This window comes from Trichechus manatus, unplaced genomic scaffold, assembly GCF_000243295.1.
Source record: "Trichechus manatus latirostris isolate Lorelei unplaced genomic scaffold, TriManLat1.0 scaffold00195, whole genome shotgun sequence".
NCBI classification, from domain to species: Eukaryota; Metazoa; Chordata; class Mammalia; order Sirenia; family Trichechidae; genus Trichechus; species Trichechus manatus.
The window spans coordinates 1234184-1253227 of NW_004444131.1; the positions used below are offsets into that span (position 1 = coordinate 1234184).

Here is a 19044-nt window from a genome sequence, read left to right on the forward strand (position 1 = left end):
TTTTTGACAACGGATTCTTAGAAATGCCACCAAAAGCAAGTGCAACGAAAGACAAAATAGATAAACTGGTCTTCAACAAAATGAAAAAAAAATGTACATCAAAAGACTTTATCAACAAAGTGAAGAGAACCTACACAAAGGGAAAAAGTATTTGGAAATCACATACCTGAAAAGGTTTAATATCCAGAATACATAAAGGACTCCGACAACTCAACAACAAAAAGATAAAAAATTCAGTTAAAAGTCAGAGGCCTTGAATAGGCATGTCTCCAAAGAAGACATACAAATGTCCAGTAAGCACATGAAAAGATGATCAAAGTCAGTCAGTAGGGAAATGCAAATCAGAATTACAGTGAGAAACCACTTCACTCCCAGTAGGACGGCTATTTTCAGAAAAAATGGAAACTAACAAGTGTTGTTGAGGATGTGGAGAAGTTGGAACACTCATCCATTGCTTGTAAGATTATAAAATGGGGAAGCACTGTGGAAGACAGTGTGGTGGTTCCTCAAGAAGTTAAACATAGAACTACCACATGATTCAACAATTCCACTTCTATCTATGCATCCAAAAGACTTGAAGGCAGGGACTCCAACAGATATGTGTACACCAATATTCATTGCATCATGAGCTTTGCAGAGCCAAAAGGTGAGAACAATCCAACTGTCCATCGACAGACGTAATATTCCATTTTAAGTCTATACCACATTTCACAACAAAACAATTTTGTGTTAAAATGTGACATATGCGTATGATGGAATATTATTCAGCCACAAAAAGGAGTGAAATTTTAATACCTGCTACAACGTGAATGAACCTTGAAAACATTGTTATGTGAGATAAATCGGACACAAAAAGACAAATACTTTATGATTCCACTTGCATTAAATATTGAGATAGGCAAATTCATAGAGACAAAAAATAGATTGGTATTTACCAGGGACTGGAGGAAAGGGGAAATGGGGAGCTACTGCTTAATAGACACTGAGTTTCTGATTGTAGAGATGAAAAGTGTTGAAAATAGTGGTGCTGGCTGCACAACATGAATGTCATTAATGCCACTGAATTGTACACTTTACAATGGCTAAAATGGCAAATTTTATGTTAAATATATTTTACCACATTAAAAATTACCAAAAAGAGACTCTGTCTTAGTCATCTAGTGCTGCTATAACAGAAATATCACAAGTGGATGGCTTTAAGAAAGAGAAGTTTATTCTCCCACTGTCTGGCAGGTCACAAGTCCAAATTCAGGGCATCAGCTCCAGAGGAACGCCTTCTCTCTTGGCTCCGGAGGAAGGTCCTTGTGATGCCTCAGTCTTCCCTTGGTCCGGGAGCATCTCAGCACAGGAACCTCAGGTCCAAAGGACACGCTCTGCTCCCGACACTGCTTTCTTGGTGGGTGCAAGGTTCCCATGTGTCTCTGCTCGCTTCTCTCTTTTATATCTTGAAAGAGATTGGCTTAAGACACTATCCAATCTTGTATACCATATCAGTATAACTGCCACTAATCCATCTTATTAGATCATAGTGATTGAATTTACAACACATAAAGAAATCACATCAGATTATAAAATGGTACGTAATCATATAATACTGGGAATCATGACCCAGCCAAGTTGACAGATATTTTTGGGGGACACAATTCAATCCATGACAGACTCCCTTACGTTTCATTTCCTTTATCTTTCTTTCAGAATGAATAGCAGCCTAGTTCACTATGATTTTAGTAATATATCATTTATCAATATATCAATTATCTGGGAATATTTGCATTTTAAACAATCACCTTACTCCCCACTCCTTTGCAAAGCAATCAAAGCCTTAACCCAGAAAAATAATTTGAAAAGGAAGACTATCATTATTTCCCTGAAGGTAAATGCCACCTTCTGAGATTTTTGTTTACTGAAATAGTATCACAAACAAAACAGACTGCAGGATATTTACAGTTATCCAAGATAGCAAACATTCATGTACTTCTAAAACCATAGGAATGCCTGTTTATTAGTAGGTAATTTATTTGCCAAACAGAACTCATTTTAAATGTATTTCTTACATCACTTTCCTCCAGGAGCTAGAATAAACTCATTCCCATTATTTCATGCATTTAAATGGAATACTGCTGCATTTAGGAAAAAAATGCATAATTCAGTATTTCACTAGATCTGGTACTACATGCCCTTTTCCCCTACTATCTGTTTGACTTAGGATTAATTCTACATGGAATAAACATTAGTATGGAAACAAAGGTTGAATTGGGACAAAACACAAATTTGATCAAATGGTGTATCTACAGTTTACTTTTAGAGCTTTTTGTTTTAAATAAGAGAAACCAACTCTGACTGATAAGCCAGAATGGAATTGTTTGGACGATGTTGGGAAGCTCTTGCCATCAATGGAAAGACCTAGCAACTAAGTTTGGAAAATGGGCTAGGACCAAGAGAAGCTGAGTTGCTGCAATCACAGTGAAGGCCATGCCCCAGCACAAGCTAGGTAGGGCTGCTGGACACTGTTTGCTGCCTCAGCACTGCTGTCCCTGGATACTGGCCACTGGAATACTGGAACTATGGCAGTGGGCACTGGACCTTGCTGTCATCACCCTCTAGGTCCTGCCAGAGTTGGTGCCACCCAGATCCACTCTGCATCACTGACTTCAGTATTAAACCCAGTTGGCTGAGTCCAAGTCACGTGCTTGTATCCTGTGGCTAGGAGGTGGAGGAAGGGGGTATCTGTCCTTTCCAGCTTCAAGAGAGGGAGGCAACTAAATTCAAATGTAGAAAATGCCCAAACACAAAAAACCCACTTGCTGTAGAGTCATTTCCAACTCACAGGGACCCCATGTATGCCAGAGTAGAGCTGTGCTCCATAGGGTTTCCAATGGCTAATTTTTTCGAAACAGATCTCCAGTCTTTCCTTCTGAGATGTTTCTGGGTGGACTTGAACCGCTAACCTTTTGGTTAGCAGCCAAGGGCGTTAACTGTTTGCATCACCCAAAGATTCTCAAACAGACACAAATCAAACCAGTTGTCACTGAGTTGATGCCAACTCATGGTGTGTTTTCAAGGCTGTGACCTTTCAAATGCATATCCCCAGGCCTGTCTGCAGAGGCATCTCTGGGTGGGTTCAAATCGCCAATCTTTCAGTTAGTAGTTGAATGCTTAACTGTTTGTGCTACCAGGGACTCCAATTATTATAATCTTTTTTGTTTTGTAGTTTTACAAAAACACATACATTTTCTTATTTGTAGACACTTAAGTTGTAGACATTTTTAGTATTACCATTTTACAAAATTCTTGAGATTTAAATGTCAAAATAATTGGTTAGGGTTCCTCAGCTACTAACTGGTAGAGCTGGAGTTTTAATCCATGTCTTCATATATTAGGGCCTTTTCCTGGCTTACTGTTGTCAACTAATTTTTTTGTCTCCTGCTCCATTAGAATCCTCTATCTTATCATTTAAATATAAACAGACTCAGTTATGATCTCATTTTCTGTCATCTAGTAGATTCTTTTAATTATTTTTTGGTATCAATTATGATTTCACATCTCATGAGGTTTACACTGGAACTTTTGAATTAAAACAGAACTTTAAATCTTGTTGTGGTTAAATAATTGAGAGTCTGAAGAGATGGTCATTTTTTAAAAAGACTATTATACTGATGTATGGAAACTCTGGTGGTTAAGAGTTCGGCTGCTAACCAAAAAGTCGGCAGTTCGAACCCACCGGGCACTCCTTGGAAACCTTATGGGGCAGTTCTACTCTGTCCTATAGGATCACTATGAATCAGACTCGACTCGATGGCAATGGGTTGGGTTTTTTGGTTACACTGATGTACAACTGAAGTACAATAAACTGCACATGTGTAAAGTATAAAATTTGATGAGTTTTGACATATGTATACACTTGGTACCACCATCAACACAGCCAAGGCAATGAACATTCCATCATCTCCAAAAGTTTCCTCGTATCTCTTTGTAATCCCTCTCCATCTCCAGGCAACCACTTGATCTGCTTTATTTTGATAAGTTTGCATTTTTTAGAATTTTATATAAATGAATCATATAACATGTACTCTTTTTTTTGTCTGGCTTTCCCTCAGCATAATTATTTTAAGATTCATTCATGTCAAACATATCAAAAGTTAATTCTTTTTTATTGTTTAGTATTTCACTGTATGAATATGCTACAATTTGTTTATTCATTCACCTATTGATGGACATTTGGATCGTTTCTAGTTTTGGTTATTATTAATAAAGCTGCTATGGGCATTGGCCTCCAAACTTTTGTGTGGTTGTATAATTACATTGCTCTACCTAGGAGTAGAATGACTAGGTTATATGGTTACGTGTATGTTTAACTACGTAAGAAACTGCTGAACTGTTTTCCAAAGTGGTTGTGCCATTTTACATTCCCACCAGCAGTGCGTAAGTGTTCCAGTTTCTTCACGATTTAGCCAAGAGTTGGCAAGTCAGTCTTTTTAATTTTTGACATTCTAGTGGGTGGAGTAGTATCTCATTGTGGTTCTCATGATGACTAATGGGTATCTTTTTATGTACTTAAATGCAATCTGTATGTCCTTTTTGGTGAAATCTCTATTCAAATCTTTTGCTCATTTTTTAAACTGGGTTGCATATCTTCTTAGTATTGAATTATAAGAATTCTTTATGTATTCTAGATATGTTTTTTAAATCCTTTTTTGGAATATTTTCTCCCTGTCTGTGGCTTGCCTTTTAATGTTTGTATCAGCAAGCCATAGGGATTTTCATCCTGAGTTTTCCCTCTTGGGACACATTCTTATTGTCTTAAATCTTGTTGCCAGCTGCGTGCCTAGAATATAACTTATTGCTGAGTCTTTCCTATACCACCTTCTGCTTCCTAGACCGGACCACCTCTCAGTTATTAACAGTGGTCATTCTTCTGATTCTGTGTCCAAACTCCTTGCTACTCAGCATCTGTCTATAAGATCAGAGACCATGCCTGGCCAAGCACTGAGACTTCTGTGGAATAATCCCATTCTTTAGGACCCTGTACACACTCAAACTAAATACAGCCATCTAGGGATGAAACCAAATACTGACAAGTTTATGATGGTGATAAAGATTCTAGTCATTCATACATATTTATCAAATGGCTGCTATGTGTAAGGCCTTCTCTGTGATTCTAAAGGTCAAGAAAGAGAATCTAAACAGCTTACTACAGAATTCTGGAGGACTGATACTACATGCTAGTTCCATGGCATAGGACAGTGTCTGGGTAAGTGAGAGATACGGAGAATAGAAACTGTGGTTTTAAAAGTTACAAGTGATACTTTTAAATACGGAAGCCCTACTATTTAGATTGAGAAACTTTTCAAGATGCTTGGCATTTCCTATTAATGTGAAGATTTTTCACTCCTCCATTGTGAATATATATGAATTTATGACTTACATATCTTTCAGTACTATTTTCCATCTGAACTCACATATTGATTAAAGGGAAATTGTTCATAAGAGTTAAAGAATATCAACCTACTGATTATCTTTTATCAAATATTCAAGTGTCCTGATTCTAGACTATGGAATCTTGAACGGTGGAACAATATTTCAGTTCCCTATAAGTGCAATTGTAGATTCAGTTAGTACTTATGCCCACCACTGACCCAGGTTTGGGAATTTCTCAGAATTCGCTTCACAGACTTGTCCTCCCACCCCTGCTCTTCTGAATGTCAATTTTCAATGCAGCAGTTGCCTCCTCAGGATGAGATCCTTGGGCCATTTTCTTAGCAGTGGGAAAATTCCAATAGAATAGTGAAGAAGGACCAAGTCCTTCTCTGTTGCCTCGACAGCCTATGCTGGGACTCACCACTCCTGGAAGGCCCTCAGCCTCTCCTGGAAGGGACAAGTTCCTCATTGTTTCTGAGATGGTCTCTCGCAGGGGCCTTTCCTTGAGTCATGGGCTGACATACTCACACTTGGCTTTCTTTTGTATGGAGTTAAATAGTTCATTGTTCTATGCCAGCCGGACACTGCTCACTAAAGGATAATAGAACAAACAAAATTTCTATTTTAGTTTCTTATTTAGGAAAAAAAAAAGAAAAAAAAGGACATCCTTACAATCAAGTGTAGTTTCTTTTTTAAAAAAGAAACTTTGTTGTTTTCACTTTTAACCATCATTCTAGTACAGGGTGGAATCAAGGTAAACTTTGTCTTATTCCATTCTATAGAAATGAGCTGGTGTTTGTCACAACTTAGGCTGTGCATTGTATGATGAATTCCAGGTTCTAATACAAGTCTTCCTAAGAAATGAATAGCTGAATAGAGAAAAACTTAAAGAAAAAGCTAGTGTTTTGGCCTCTGAGGGAGGAAGATTTAACACGAGAAAGTGTGAATAGTAGGGAAGGCTGGTAATAAAACTGGTAGTCTGCAGGCAGGAGTCTTGGAAGATTTTGAAGGCAAATTCCAATTACAGGATAAAAGAAAAGGAAACCTATTGCTAAAACAAGGGTGTGTGACGATATTTGCAGCTGGGAACCTGATCAGAATGCAGAGGTGATAATAAAACACAAGTGGGGAAGGGAAACTTTAAAGAACTAAACGAATAAAGAGGCAAGGCAAAATATTTTAAATCATGTTTAATGAGCTTCAAATAGAACCACCCAAAAAGCAGAACTGAAATGTGCAGAGGAAAAAAAAAAAAAACTTGAATACCTCTCCTCCCTACGGTGAGGTGGGGGATGGAGAGAGAAGGATCCTATTCAACAAAGGGCTGTGGTAAGAGGGAGATCAAGTCGCAAGCACTCTGCAGGTGGGGTGTGGAAGGGAGTCGGGGTGCTCTCTCTTTTGCCTTGCCCTCTCCCCATTTTGTCTTGGCTGCTTTTCTGAGTTGATGATACACATGTAAGTGCCTCAAGCCATTTTTAGCAGCAGTCTCCTTGCATCCTGACTCATGTCACTGTGCACTGAACTGTAGCTGGCAGACCAGAGCTGAGATTAACAATATGACATGCCATTGATTGATCACCTCCTCACTGGGTACTTAATCATACACTGCAGCATCTGCCACTTAATATTTAAGGTTAATATGCTTTGTTTCTCTAGGGAGATTATAAGCACTGTGAGGACAAGGACTATAATCTATTTATCTTTGCTTTTATCATTTTGTTGCTGTTGTAAGTGGCTGTCCATTCGGCTCTGACTCATGGAGACCTTGTGGCTAACAGAACGAAACGTGGCCTGGTCCTGCACCATCTTCAGGATGGTTGGTACGTATGAGGCCATGATTGTGGCTGTTGTATCAATCTATCTAACTGAGGGTCTCCTTCATTTTTGGTGACCCTCTTCTTGGCCAAACATGATGTCCTTTTCTAGCAATTGGTCTTTCCTGATGATGTGTCTTGTTATAACAATAAAAAAATAGTCAAGAAATACATGTGGGATGGAGAACTCTTTTCCATAGCTGTTAGGGCTTCTAAAGGTCTTCAGAAAGAAGACCATCCAGATGTGAGGGTCATCGCAAGACATCTGCAGTCCTCAGACTAACCCCAGATGGTCTTATGTGTCCAGAAGCTCAGGAGCAGTCAACACACTTCTGAGCTCCGATTTTCTGATACGGTAGGTGCACCTAATCAGCCTTTGAATTGTTGTATTTCTAAGTGATAGAGGGATTGAGAGGCAGCCTCCTTTTCTTCCTCTTAATCTTGTACAGTCAGCTGTGCCTCAATACTGATGGATTCACACTGTAGAGGAACTGATATGGGAAAGGTGAGAGTCACAGTTGATGGCGGTGTTCTGAGGTCAGTAATGCACATCTCTGTATTGGGACTTCTAGTAGATGGGTTTTACCATATTTAGTGTTTTGGATTCACCAGAGCTTTTTCACTTAACAGTTTAGAAAATAAATGTGCTGAGAAGAACTAATTATCTGGGTAAACTATATGAAAGTGTGCAATGAATTACATATTACATATTAATGCTCAGTTCTCCTTTACTATGACTGAGGTTAGCTCTCTCTTATTGGTCAATGTTTCAGTCTAGATCTGGGTCTTGGTCTTGGTCCTGGATATTTACAAAATTTCAATGATGAACATTAAAAACAAATAAGTTGCCATCACGTCAACTCTGACTCATGATGACTCCATGTGTGTCAGAGTAGAACTGTGCTCCATAGGGTTTTCAATGGCTGGTTTTTTGGAAGTCAGTCTCCAGGGCTTTCTTCCAAGGTGCATCTGGGTGGACTTGAACCTCTAAACTTTCAGTTAATAGTGGAGCATGTTAATTGTTTGTACCACCTCAGGACTTCACCATGAACACACATTGCTTTTAAAACCAGAGAGGAAATAAGACACACTGGACGAGCAGGGCAGACCTCAAGCACTGCTCTGGGCCAGCTGAACTTGACAGTAGTGGGATAGTTGGGAGCAAAGAAGGGTGGCTTTTTAACCAACAGGTGGCAACCTGATGGCTAACACTGTTTTAAACTCAAGTTAACATTCCAAATGAACAATTATGTAGAATCAAGGAATGAGTCTTTTGTCCATAGACAACACCCAACACATCAGAAATGTCTTTGAAGTTTTGGTTGCCCTGGTTTCTTCTCAAGATCAGTCACCTACACACTGGCAGCTTGCTAGAAAGGCTCAGACCACAGTTGTTTAGCCAGCAAGAGCCAGAGCATAACTGTGAAGGTTAAGTGCTTAGCAGTTGGTTTTGAAACTGCTTCTTGAACTTGATAGTGATGTAACATTTTCTATACAACTTCCATGCTAGTTTTCACCAAGTAATAAGACACTGGAGTCCACCTGTTTTAGAAAAGGATGAAAATTGTGCACCACAGTTGAATAATTGCCATGGCAAAAAAACAAAAAGAAAGACAACCCTGTGTTTTGCTCCTCATAATGGTTTAATGGAGCCCTGGTAGCATAGTGGTTAAGAACTTGGCTGCTAACCAAAAGGTCAGCTCTTCAAACCCACCAGCTGCTTCTTGGAAACCCTATGGGGCAGTTCTATTCTGTCCTATAGGGTCGCTATGAGTCAGAATAGACTGGTCAGCACCTAATCACAACAACAACAATGGTTTAACATTCCTACAGAATCCATTCTACCTTGGGGAAGACCTATTGGCTGTGGAAAAAGCCATTTATTATGGTGATTTGGTTTAAACAGAAACAAGCTCCATTTTTTTCCTTAGAATTCTAAAATTTTCTTCAATTTTGCATCTGTGCTAATTAAAAGTAGGTGTAATTTAAAAATGAAGTAATCTCATCCTCATCCCTCAGAAAAAAAACCCCTAAAACAGTATTTTTCATGGTTTATTATAGTTGCTCTAAAACACCTGTTAAAACAAAAATCATATTAAACTAGTAAGAGAAATTGAAGAAAGTCTATTTAATATATCATTTTTAAATAGGGGTAACATTTCAACTAGGGAGTAAAAAACATTCCTAAGATGAAAAAAAGCTTCCAAAAATTCTTATACCGCATCTTATTGACATGGCCATGGAAGAGGTTCAGAACAAAACTGATAAAACAATTTGTGATCAGGAAGGATATCACACAGCATTGTCTTGAAGAACAATAAAAATAATCACTGATTTACCCTAAAACATAGCTCCAGTCTGACCTTTGGAGTCTCTATTTCTTGGAACTGCCTGCACATAGAACTAACTGCACAAAAGAACACAATGCCTAAGGCAAATGATCTTCACTCATTTATCCAGACCACTCTTGGACTCAAAAGGTAACTTCAGAAGACAGTTTTCTCAGGACTCAAGGATCAAAAGAAGATCTCAAGGAAATGGCCTGGGTGGGTCACTCCAACTCCATGAAAGCCAGCAATTTGGATTCCAGTAGAAATAACACTGTTTCTCATGCTAATGCAGAGTCCACTTAAGCAGTAGAATGAAACCGTTTGTGTAACTGCTGGGTAGGATAGCAGGTTGTGTACAAGCTCTGACATCAGATGGCCTGAATTTGTTCCCCATCCTACCATGAAGTAGCTTTGTAATCTCTGAGTCCTCAGTCTCTCTTATCTGTATCAAAAGTGCTTGTTTTATGGGAATGTTAGAAAGATTAACTGAGATAATGCGCTTAGAACTACATCTCGCATGTCGTATGTGCTCAATAAATACACCACTTACCTTGGAGACCTACCAATAAATTTAGTAAAGCCCTTACTGAAAAAGATGTGATTTTAATGAGCCATTTAATCAATGGGAAATATCTTGTAGAAATAGAGGATTTAACAAATTCCAAAATTAGCAAATGGTATATGATAAATTGAGGGAGCTGGGAGGCAAAGTGCAGGGAGGGTAATACAACCAGTTAGATCAGGTTAGAAGGTCATTTTTTCATTAGAGTATGAGAATGAGAAAGAGGGTGATGTGGGAACTTGTTATGAGAGCATGTGGTCATTACCATTCTAAATCCTTCTGGAAAGAGAGAGGAGAATAGTGGAATCACGTTAATGAGGGTTGCAAGTTTCAGAAGTTAAACCAGTTTCTACATTTGTGAACTCCTGCAGAACATCCAGAAGATAAGAGAGAGTGGTCAGGAAGGTAGATGGGAAAACAGAGATTAAATTCTTGGGGTTTTGTTCGGTCTATTTTGTTAAATCAATTTTGTTCATTCTATCTTTCCCTTTGGATTCTTGTGAATCATCTTTTCAATTTATTTTTAAGGTCTTGATATGGGTTGAATTATGTCTCCCCAAAACATGCATTATAAACATGTTATAAATCCTAATCCTTGTGGGATGTAATTCCATTTGGGAATGGGGATTTGTTTGTTATGTTAATGGACTGTGATGGTTAAGGTTGTGTCAACTTGCCTGGGCCATGATTCTCAGTGGTTTGGCAGTTATGTAATGATGTAGTTATCCTCCATTTTGTGATATAATGTAATCACTTCCATAATGTGATCTGATATGAGCAACCAATCAGTTGTAAAGGGAGTTTCCTTGTGGGTGTGGCCTGCATCCATATATATGGACGTTCTGGCAAACTCACTGGCTTTTACTTGCACTGGATCCTGCATCTGTCTTGTCATCATCTGACGTCTGGTTCTTGGGACTTGGGACTTGAGCTAGCAGCCTGCCATCTTGCCTGCTGATCATGGGATTCGTTGGACTCCGCAGTTTGTGAGCCAGCAGCCTGCCGCCTTACTGGCTGATCTTAGATTCATCTGCTCTGCAGCCCACGAGCCAGCTGTCTGCTGTCTGACCCGCCAATCTTGGGTTTGTCAGCCCCTGAAGCTACATGAGTCAAGAGAAGCCTCCAGCCTGATGTCTGACCCATGGATTTGGGACTTGCCAGCCTCTACAACCACGTGAGCCATTTCCTTGAGATAACTCTCTCTCTCTCTCTCTCTCTATATATATATATATATATACAAATATATATATAAAACCCTTTGCCGTCAAGTCGATCCCGACTCATAGTGACCCTATAGGGCAGAGTAGAACTGCTCTGTGAGGTTTCCAAGGAGCAGCTGGTGGATTTGAACTGCTGACTTTTTGATTAGCAGCCGTAGCTCACCGTAGCTCTTAAACATTTCACAACCAGTGCTCCTCTCTTTCTCTATATGTATATATACATGCTTCACTGGTTTTGCTTTCTCTAGAGAATCCAGCCTAAGACAGAGGTCATGCTAGTGTGAGGTGTGTCTTAACTCTATCACTTTCTGAGATACAAAGAGCAGATCAGGCACAGAAGAACGAAATCACTGAAGAATGATTTCTTTGGGAAGATGGATGCCATGTCACATGAAGATCACCAAGGAACCAAGGAACAGAAGCTGAAAATAGACAAGGACTGTCCCCCAGAGCCAATAGACAGAGACTTCTCCTAGTGCCAGCACCCTGAATTCAGACTTCTAGACTCCTAAACTGTGAGAAAATAAATTTCTGTTTGTTAGAGCCACCCACTTGTGGTATTTCTGTTATAGCAGCACTAACAAACTAAGACAGGTCTTCATACAAGTTTGGGGTTGGGACATATCCTTAACAATGAACCAAAGGACAACAACAACACCATCAAGTGCTTCATAACCAAAATCCCACTGCCGTCAAGTCTATTCTGACTCATAGCGACCCTTTAGGACAGAGTAGAACTGCCCCATAAGGTTTCCGAGCAAAGGCTGGTAGATTCAAACGGCTGACCTTTTGCTTAGCAGCCAATTGCTTAACCACCATATAGCTCAGTTAATCTTCACAGCAACTTTGTAAGGAAGAGATGGGAATCCTCATTTAAAGATGCGGAAACCGAGGCTCAGAGAGGGTCAACAATTTGTTTCAAGTCACACAGCTCAGACTTTGTAGGCTGAAATTTAGCACGGCGATATCAGAGCATAATGCCTAGACTTTTTCCTCTATTTATTCCAAGGTCTCAAAGGAGGAAAAGGAAACTATACCAAAGTAACTCTTTTATCCAAAAAGTCTCTATGAACTGGTTTTATTACACTCATTCCTAAAGCCTAGTCTGTCCACAGAGTACTCCAATCACAGATAACTGGGGGCTACCTTCCCAAATTGAGAATTATTAGAGAAACTTTTCAACCCCCCCTGAAATGTAAAGGATTTTAGTAATGGAACCTTGAAATGGTTTGTGGTTACTGGGAAGTACGATAAATAAAACAGTGAAGTTCTTTAGGAGGAAGAATTGAGGGAGCTTTAACAACACAACTTTTGAGAGTTAGGAAGGCCTAGAAAGGCAGCATGACTAGTTCCCTTGGGGATTTCATCAATCCATCCTTAGCTACAGCGCAGTCAATTGTCTTAAGGTTTCAGATATCTGTGTGTATGTACAATTCTGAATAAGTTCAGTCAGTTCATTTGCAGAAAGGTGATCCAATCTACAAACGGGACAACTCCCATCTGGACCTGCACCAGTTATATAGAAATTGCCATAATTTAGCCTCCCTCTCTACATAGGCAGAGCCTACCTATATCAAATTAGGTGTTCAAGTTTCTTCTCTATTTTATTTTTATGTTTAGTTTGTTCCTTCCAAAGATATGTAGCCCAAAGATTAGAAAGAAGGAAAAAAAGGAAAAAGAAGGAAAGGTATTTTCTCTTCTCCATGTATGTTTTATCAACACTGCCTTGGTTTGCGATCCCTTGGGAAAAGCATTTCAAGACAGGCAGAATGATGTCTTTCCTGCCACAACATAATTTTCTAACTGCCAGGGGGAAAACTACATATTGTACCCCAAACAACAACCAAGAGAGAACAGATAATAGTCACTCCCTAAGGGCACCTGCTTCAGCTTCACTCAGAAAGGTCTGCAGAAAAGATCTTGAAGTTACTATTAACCCTGTATTTTCAAAGACACAAAATGGATACCTGTCCTTACTTACTGGAATGGCTGTACCACTTTCTGCAGGCAAGGTCTCCATTTTTATTGAACAAAATGTAGCACAACTGCTCTAAAGACATAGGAACAGTGAGAGCAAGTTAGACTGCATCTGGGCTAAGATTAACCTCAATGGAAAGAGAAATCTGCAGAGGGGTTCAAATTTCTCTCTGGATCCTTCTCACAAGATGTATTTGTCAAGTGCAAAAATCTAGTGATCTGCACAGCAATGTGTGTGAAAACCACGTTTTGATGTAACACATCTCTACACAATTCTTATCCAGAAGCTTGTAAGCAATACATACAACTTTCGAATAGCACCTAGATTGAAAGGAAATGTAGTCTTAGAAATGCTTCTCTTGCATTTCACTAATATTTAGAATGCTGTGACCCAACCCCTCAAGTAGCTGCCATGTGAAAACTGAAATTTCCTCTTTTTTTTTTTTAAAAAAAAGAATTACATAGACTGACTCCCTAACGGCTTTTTGCTAACTGTGACTGAGAGTGGCCCTGCCTTCTCATGCCTTACTTGATGAAAAACTATCTGGGGGACTCATTGAGTTGTTGTAGACACCTTCGAGACTTCTGTCACCCCTGCCAGAGGGTTCTGCTAAAATCTAGCAGCAGTTCGCATTATTTTGACCGAAAGCAAATAGAAAATAATAGTATCCCCTGGATACACACCCTCTCAGAAAAGAAAAAGGACAAAAATTCTTGATTTGAAAGAAAAAGGAATGTATAAACATTCACGAGTCAATTGAGAGCCCTCTTCATTTTTATGTTATCTACTTTCCTCTAACCATATCGGTGTAGAAATTCCTATATTTGAAAGGAGACGAGAGTGGGGGGTCAGTCTCTTGAGGTTGACGAGTTCTCTCTCTATAGCTTTGATTCCAGAAGATAAGAATCCAGCTAATTTCTAAACCTGCCAAGAACCAAGATTGCCTACCTCCCTTGGTAGCTCATTCCAGTGTTGAACAGCCCTGGCTGTCAGGAAGTGCTTCCCTGTGGCAAACATAAGCCCCGTGTTGCAATTTACTTCTGCTTTTTCTTGACACATCCTCGTCTTCCGGGAGGTAGAGTACGTTCCTGTATCTCCTATGTGTCGAGGGCCTTCACAAACTCCAAGATTGAGAGTCAATCACTCCCTTTTCCATACCGAAAACAGAAATCTTTTCTTTAACTCTTCCTTTTGGATCCTAGTTTCTAATGTGTATTTTTTGGCTTGCCTCTGAATGCCTGCCACACTCCTCTGCTTGTCCCTCTTTGGTTCTGAACAGACTATATCATAACGGGAAGATCACCCTGGGGTCTCCCCATGTTGCAATTTTCAAATTTATGTTTCAGGGCCAGAAATCGCTCAGTTAACTCAGGGTCACAATGAAATTTTTGGACTGGCTCCTAAAAATAGTTACTAGGGAAAAAAATATTTGTCAATTTTGTGTTCCTCTGGGAAATTAACTAAAAATTCCTCCTACAGGATGTATTAAAAAAACAGAAGGCCTGGTCTACACATGGCTGGATTTTGAAAGGTGAAAAATAGTTATGGTAGAATTAGCATCATATATAATAATCAATGGTTTCATATATTGCTCTGGTTATATCAATATTAGACACATAATCTATTACCCTGAAATATTAAAATTCAACATAGATGGGTCCCCACCTAGAATGATGAGTTAAATCAAATAGAAGGAAGGAAACAAAAGTAGCTGCTAAACGGTCTTACGAAGAATCACGGAGCCATTTGTGCTGTCATTAATCACCACTTGAGCCCAATGGTTAACCATCAAACTCACAGTTATTCTGGAGATGTGCCCAGCCCTTTACCCAGTTTTAAAATACGTCAGGGTGCTCCTGACTCAGGAGTGCAGATTCTCTGAAATTTGGATCTACACAGGCTGAACAACTGCTCGGCATTAACCTTTAGTGTCTGAAATATAAATTACTGCCAGGCTGAAAAAACCCTTAGGCACAATGTCAGTGTAGGCCTCTTGGTTAGAGATGCCTACTCTAGAAATGAACCAGTGAGAATATTCCAGATTTTTCAAGCATATTGAGTAAAGGAAATTCCAGCTCACCATGTGGAATCCTTTTGCAAAGAAACGAAAATGGCCCAGGCTGGTGACTTATCCTGATAAACAGCTTGTAAATTCAGAAAAAAAGTAAGAAGGATCACAGTGGTAAAGAAAAGTGGTAATTGCAGCCTGGCTCAGAATGCACTTCAAATATTCTTTTTGGAGGTTTAAGTTGTATATGATAGTACAAGAGTTTATTAGGTATGTTTTATAAAAAATAAGTATTAGTTACATTTTTAGAGCACTTAATTTCATGGAGTAGAAAACCTAAGATGCTATCTAATTAATTTTTATAGATGGGGTTTGGTTGGGCAGGGGGCTGCTCAGGCTGGTTATTGCCTTTTACAAATGGGTAAAAGCAGAAGAAATTTAAGAGTCACCTCTAAGGTCACAAATGACTCAGTGGTGGGATGATTAATTCACATCTACATGGGAGTCAGGGGACTTGAGTCCTATTCTTTTTCTGAAACATATTATCCAGAGGCCTTCCACGGGCTAAAAGATGTCCCTGATTTCTGGGAACTTATAAGGGTCTTCTGGTGTCTTCAGTTTCCAATGCCAAGTGATAAAGTTATTCATCTAAGAAGATAAAAATCATAGAATACAAGAATCTTAGAGATAGTTTAATGCAGCTTTGCTCTTTCTACAGATAAAGCCTCTGCAAGGTTAAATAACTTTAAAAAAAAAATCAGGCACACACATTTAAAGGCAAACCAGTGACTCCAACCCAGTCTTCTGGCTCCTGCACTGAAAGCAGCCATGAACACTATTTTATTTATGGTATAACAAAACCAAATTCAAAGTTTGTTTAGGCCAGGATGACTTTATTCTTTTCATATTTGACACTTCTTGGTGCTTACTTTGGGACTTATTTTGAAAAGTGTTCACAGACTTTACATAAGGTGCCATGTATTTATTCTGGTAAATAAAAAGTAGTTTCTATATTATATTTGGGGACAGATTTCATGTACTAGCATAAAGCATTATAATTAGCTTCCAATTCACCTTTCCCACACACACAACAAAGGCATTGCATTCTGCATGTCATAAGCAACTGCTTACAAAGAGCATGTACCATGTGAAAAAGTAATTACTGCCTTGCCTAAGGAATGAAGCCGATTCTATCAACATGTCTAGGCTTTTGCAGATAACAAGAGAGAAAAGTCAGGGCGTACTAATACTTCTGCAGTTTCTTTACCTTTTGAAAATTCATTCTTTTCTAATGATTAGGTATGGGAAAAAGTGAGTTAAGTACTGCTTGACAGTTTGCTCAGTGGAAGCTCTGTAGTATCGCCTCTTCTAGTCTTCTTTGATATAAAACCAGCCATCTGTATTGACGGCTTCACTCCTTCTTTAATAAGTTGTAAATTGAGCAACATAATTCTTCCCATGTCCAAGACTAGTCAGCCAAAATACTGTGTGTTCAGAAATTGGCTGGCTGGGTGTTATAACTTGTCTGTCATCACTTTCTTTCATTACAATCCTGTGGTTGGTTTTTGTAGACTTTAAGGACCTATTTGCTAGTGATTCACTTAATTTGAGTGTATGCTACATGTTACTATGAGCCCATGTTAGACCCCAATGGCACATTCCACGACTGAATCCAAATGATCACCCAACATGTAAAAGGATCAGTTTGGGGGTTTTCCAAGGCTCCTTCTGTAAGACATCTCTTTTCACAATTGATAAGATCGATCAACTCTTTCAACTTTAGTCTATTATGCAGTTACTTCACAGACAGGGCCCTTTCTGAGTCTTATAGTTCCCTCTCCCTTTACTTGTGAATCTGTCTGAAATGAACATTTACTAAAATATAAAGTCCAGGAAGAGAAAGGCCTTTCCTTTTGATAATCCTCCATTGTTGTTGTTGGGTGCCGTCAAGTGGATTCTGACTCATAGTGACCCTGTATGACAGAGCAGAACTGCCTCATAGGGTTTCCTAGGCTGTAATCTTTATGGGAGCAGATTGCCAGGTCTTTTCTCCTGCAGAGTGGCTGGCCAGATCGAATCGCTGACCTTTTGGTTAGTTACTGAGTGGTTAGCTACTGTGCCACCAGGGCTCCTCCTATCCTCTGTTAGAGCATTCAAAATTGTGATGGGCAACCTTTAAAAAGAGGACTTTTTGTTAGTGGAAGTATTTATAAAGATACAGTATTTCTATGTTAACTGGGAGATTGGAATAGTACCTTCTAAAAGTCTTTCTGAAGTTAAGATTTGTTGAAACTATTCTCAAATACTTACTTCAATGTAGGATAACCAAGGGAAGTTCAATAAATATAAGTCGAAGTTTTTTAAATTTTTAACTTTTTAGTTGAAAAAGTAAGAATGTTCTTCATGGTTTTTGTTGAAAGAGTCATTGGGGCTGAGGGCTTTTGTTCTGAAACAACTGAATAGTTTCATTTGCTTTGGTGTATGGGGAATTATTTCAAACTGTGAAACATATCACAAAGATGTTTTTGTAGGAACAGCCTTAGACTGGTTTAGCATCTCATTAAGGAAGCAGATAATCTATAATCTAAAACAAAAGCAAGATGTACCTGATACACAGATCATTTCCCCGTATACTTATAATGCAACCCTTTTTTCAAAGCTGGTGAAAACAGCTAACCATTGAATCTCCTGGTTAAAGTGGTAAACAACCAAGTCTCAACTAGTAGAGCATATCTGTGGGCTTAAAATTCAAGTCAACCATGCGAGGAGGGGGGAAATGGAGGAAACACAGTTTCATTTCCCAGTAGCTCCCCTGACCTGATTTGAGGTGGGAACTGAGGAGAACATCTGTAAAAACAATAGCACGCAAATTTCAGAAGGACATGGGCCATGCCCACTTCAGCAGCAGTGTGAGTCCTGAACACTTTGTGGTGATTGCACAATATGAGTAAAAAATCCTTAGGGATCAATCGTGGTGCTAGAATTTTAGACAAGCTCTGCATTCCACAATAGAAAAAGAACAACAGCCATTCTATACGGCACCGATTTAATAAATCAAGGTGACACTTATCTGCCTGAACGCCAAAGACGTCTGCAACGTGGTGGAAAAAATTCAAATGCTCATTCTCTGAGAATAATTATTTCATTGACTAGATCAGTATCAGCCATCTTCAGTATAATTGCATGATAACTGCACATACCAAAGACTCTCAAAATATCACCATCGAGATTTTCTGAACCTTCATAAATAAAGTGATTAATAAAGCAATTTCAAGGAGCTATAATCTCAGGGTGTGATTCTCATGCATGTGAATGATTAACTTTGTGCATAATTTATGTGGGGATTCACTGTGTAACTGTGGACTAGTCACTCAGCATTCTGAGCCTCAGCTTCCTGATTTCTAAAATGGTGGCACAAATATCTACCTTACCTTACTTTCCAGCACTGTGTCCATGAGAAGAGTTCATGTTTGGAAAATAATCAAAAACCTGTTGCCCTCAAGTCGATTCTGACTCAGGGTAATCTTATAAGAGAGGGTAGAACTGCCCTATAGGGTTTCCAAAGAGCCGCTGGTGGATTCGAACTGCTCACCTTTTGGTTCGCAGCCGGGCTCTTAACCACTGCGCCACCAGGACTCCGTGATTGTGAAAGTGTTACTCAATTATTATGTGCACCCTTGTGTACGGCTTGTAAGAAAGTCAGAACATGTGACA

The 19044-nt window shown here is 39.1% G+C and overlaps 1 long non-coding RNA gene across 1 annotated transcript in view; it reads right to left on the minus strand.

Moving 5' to 3' along the window:
* Positions 1–3782: 3782 nt before the first annotated feature.
* The window catches only part of LOC111822696 (uncharacterized), a 28178-nt gene continuing 12916 nt past the window's right edge, over positions 3783–19044 (minus strand). Inside the window, exon 4 of the long non-coding RNA XR_002825825.1 lies at positions 3783–6009. This is a non-coding gene — a long non-coding RNA (uncharacterized LOC111822696). The remainder of the gene's footprint in view (positions 6010–19044) is intronic.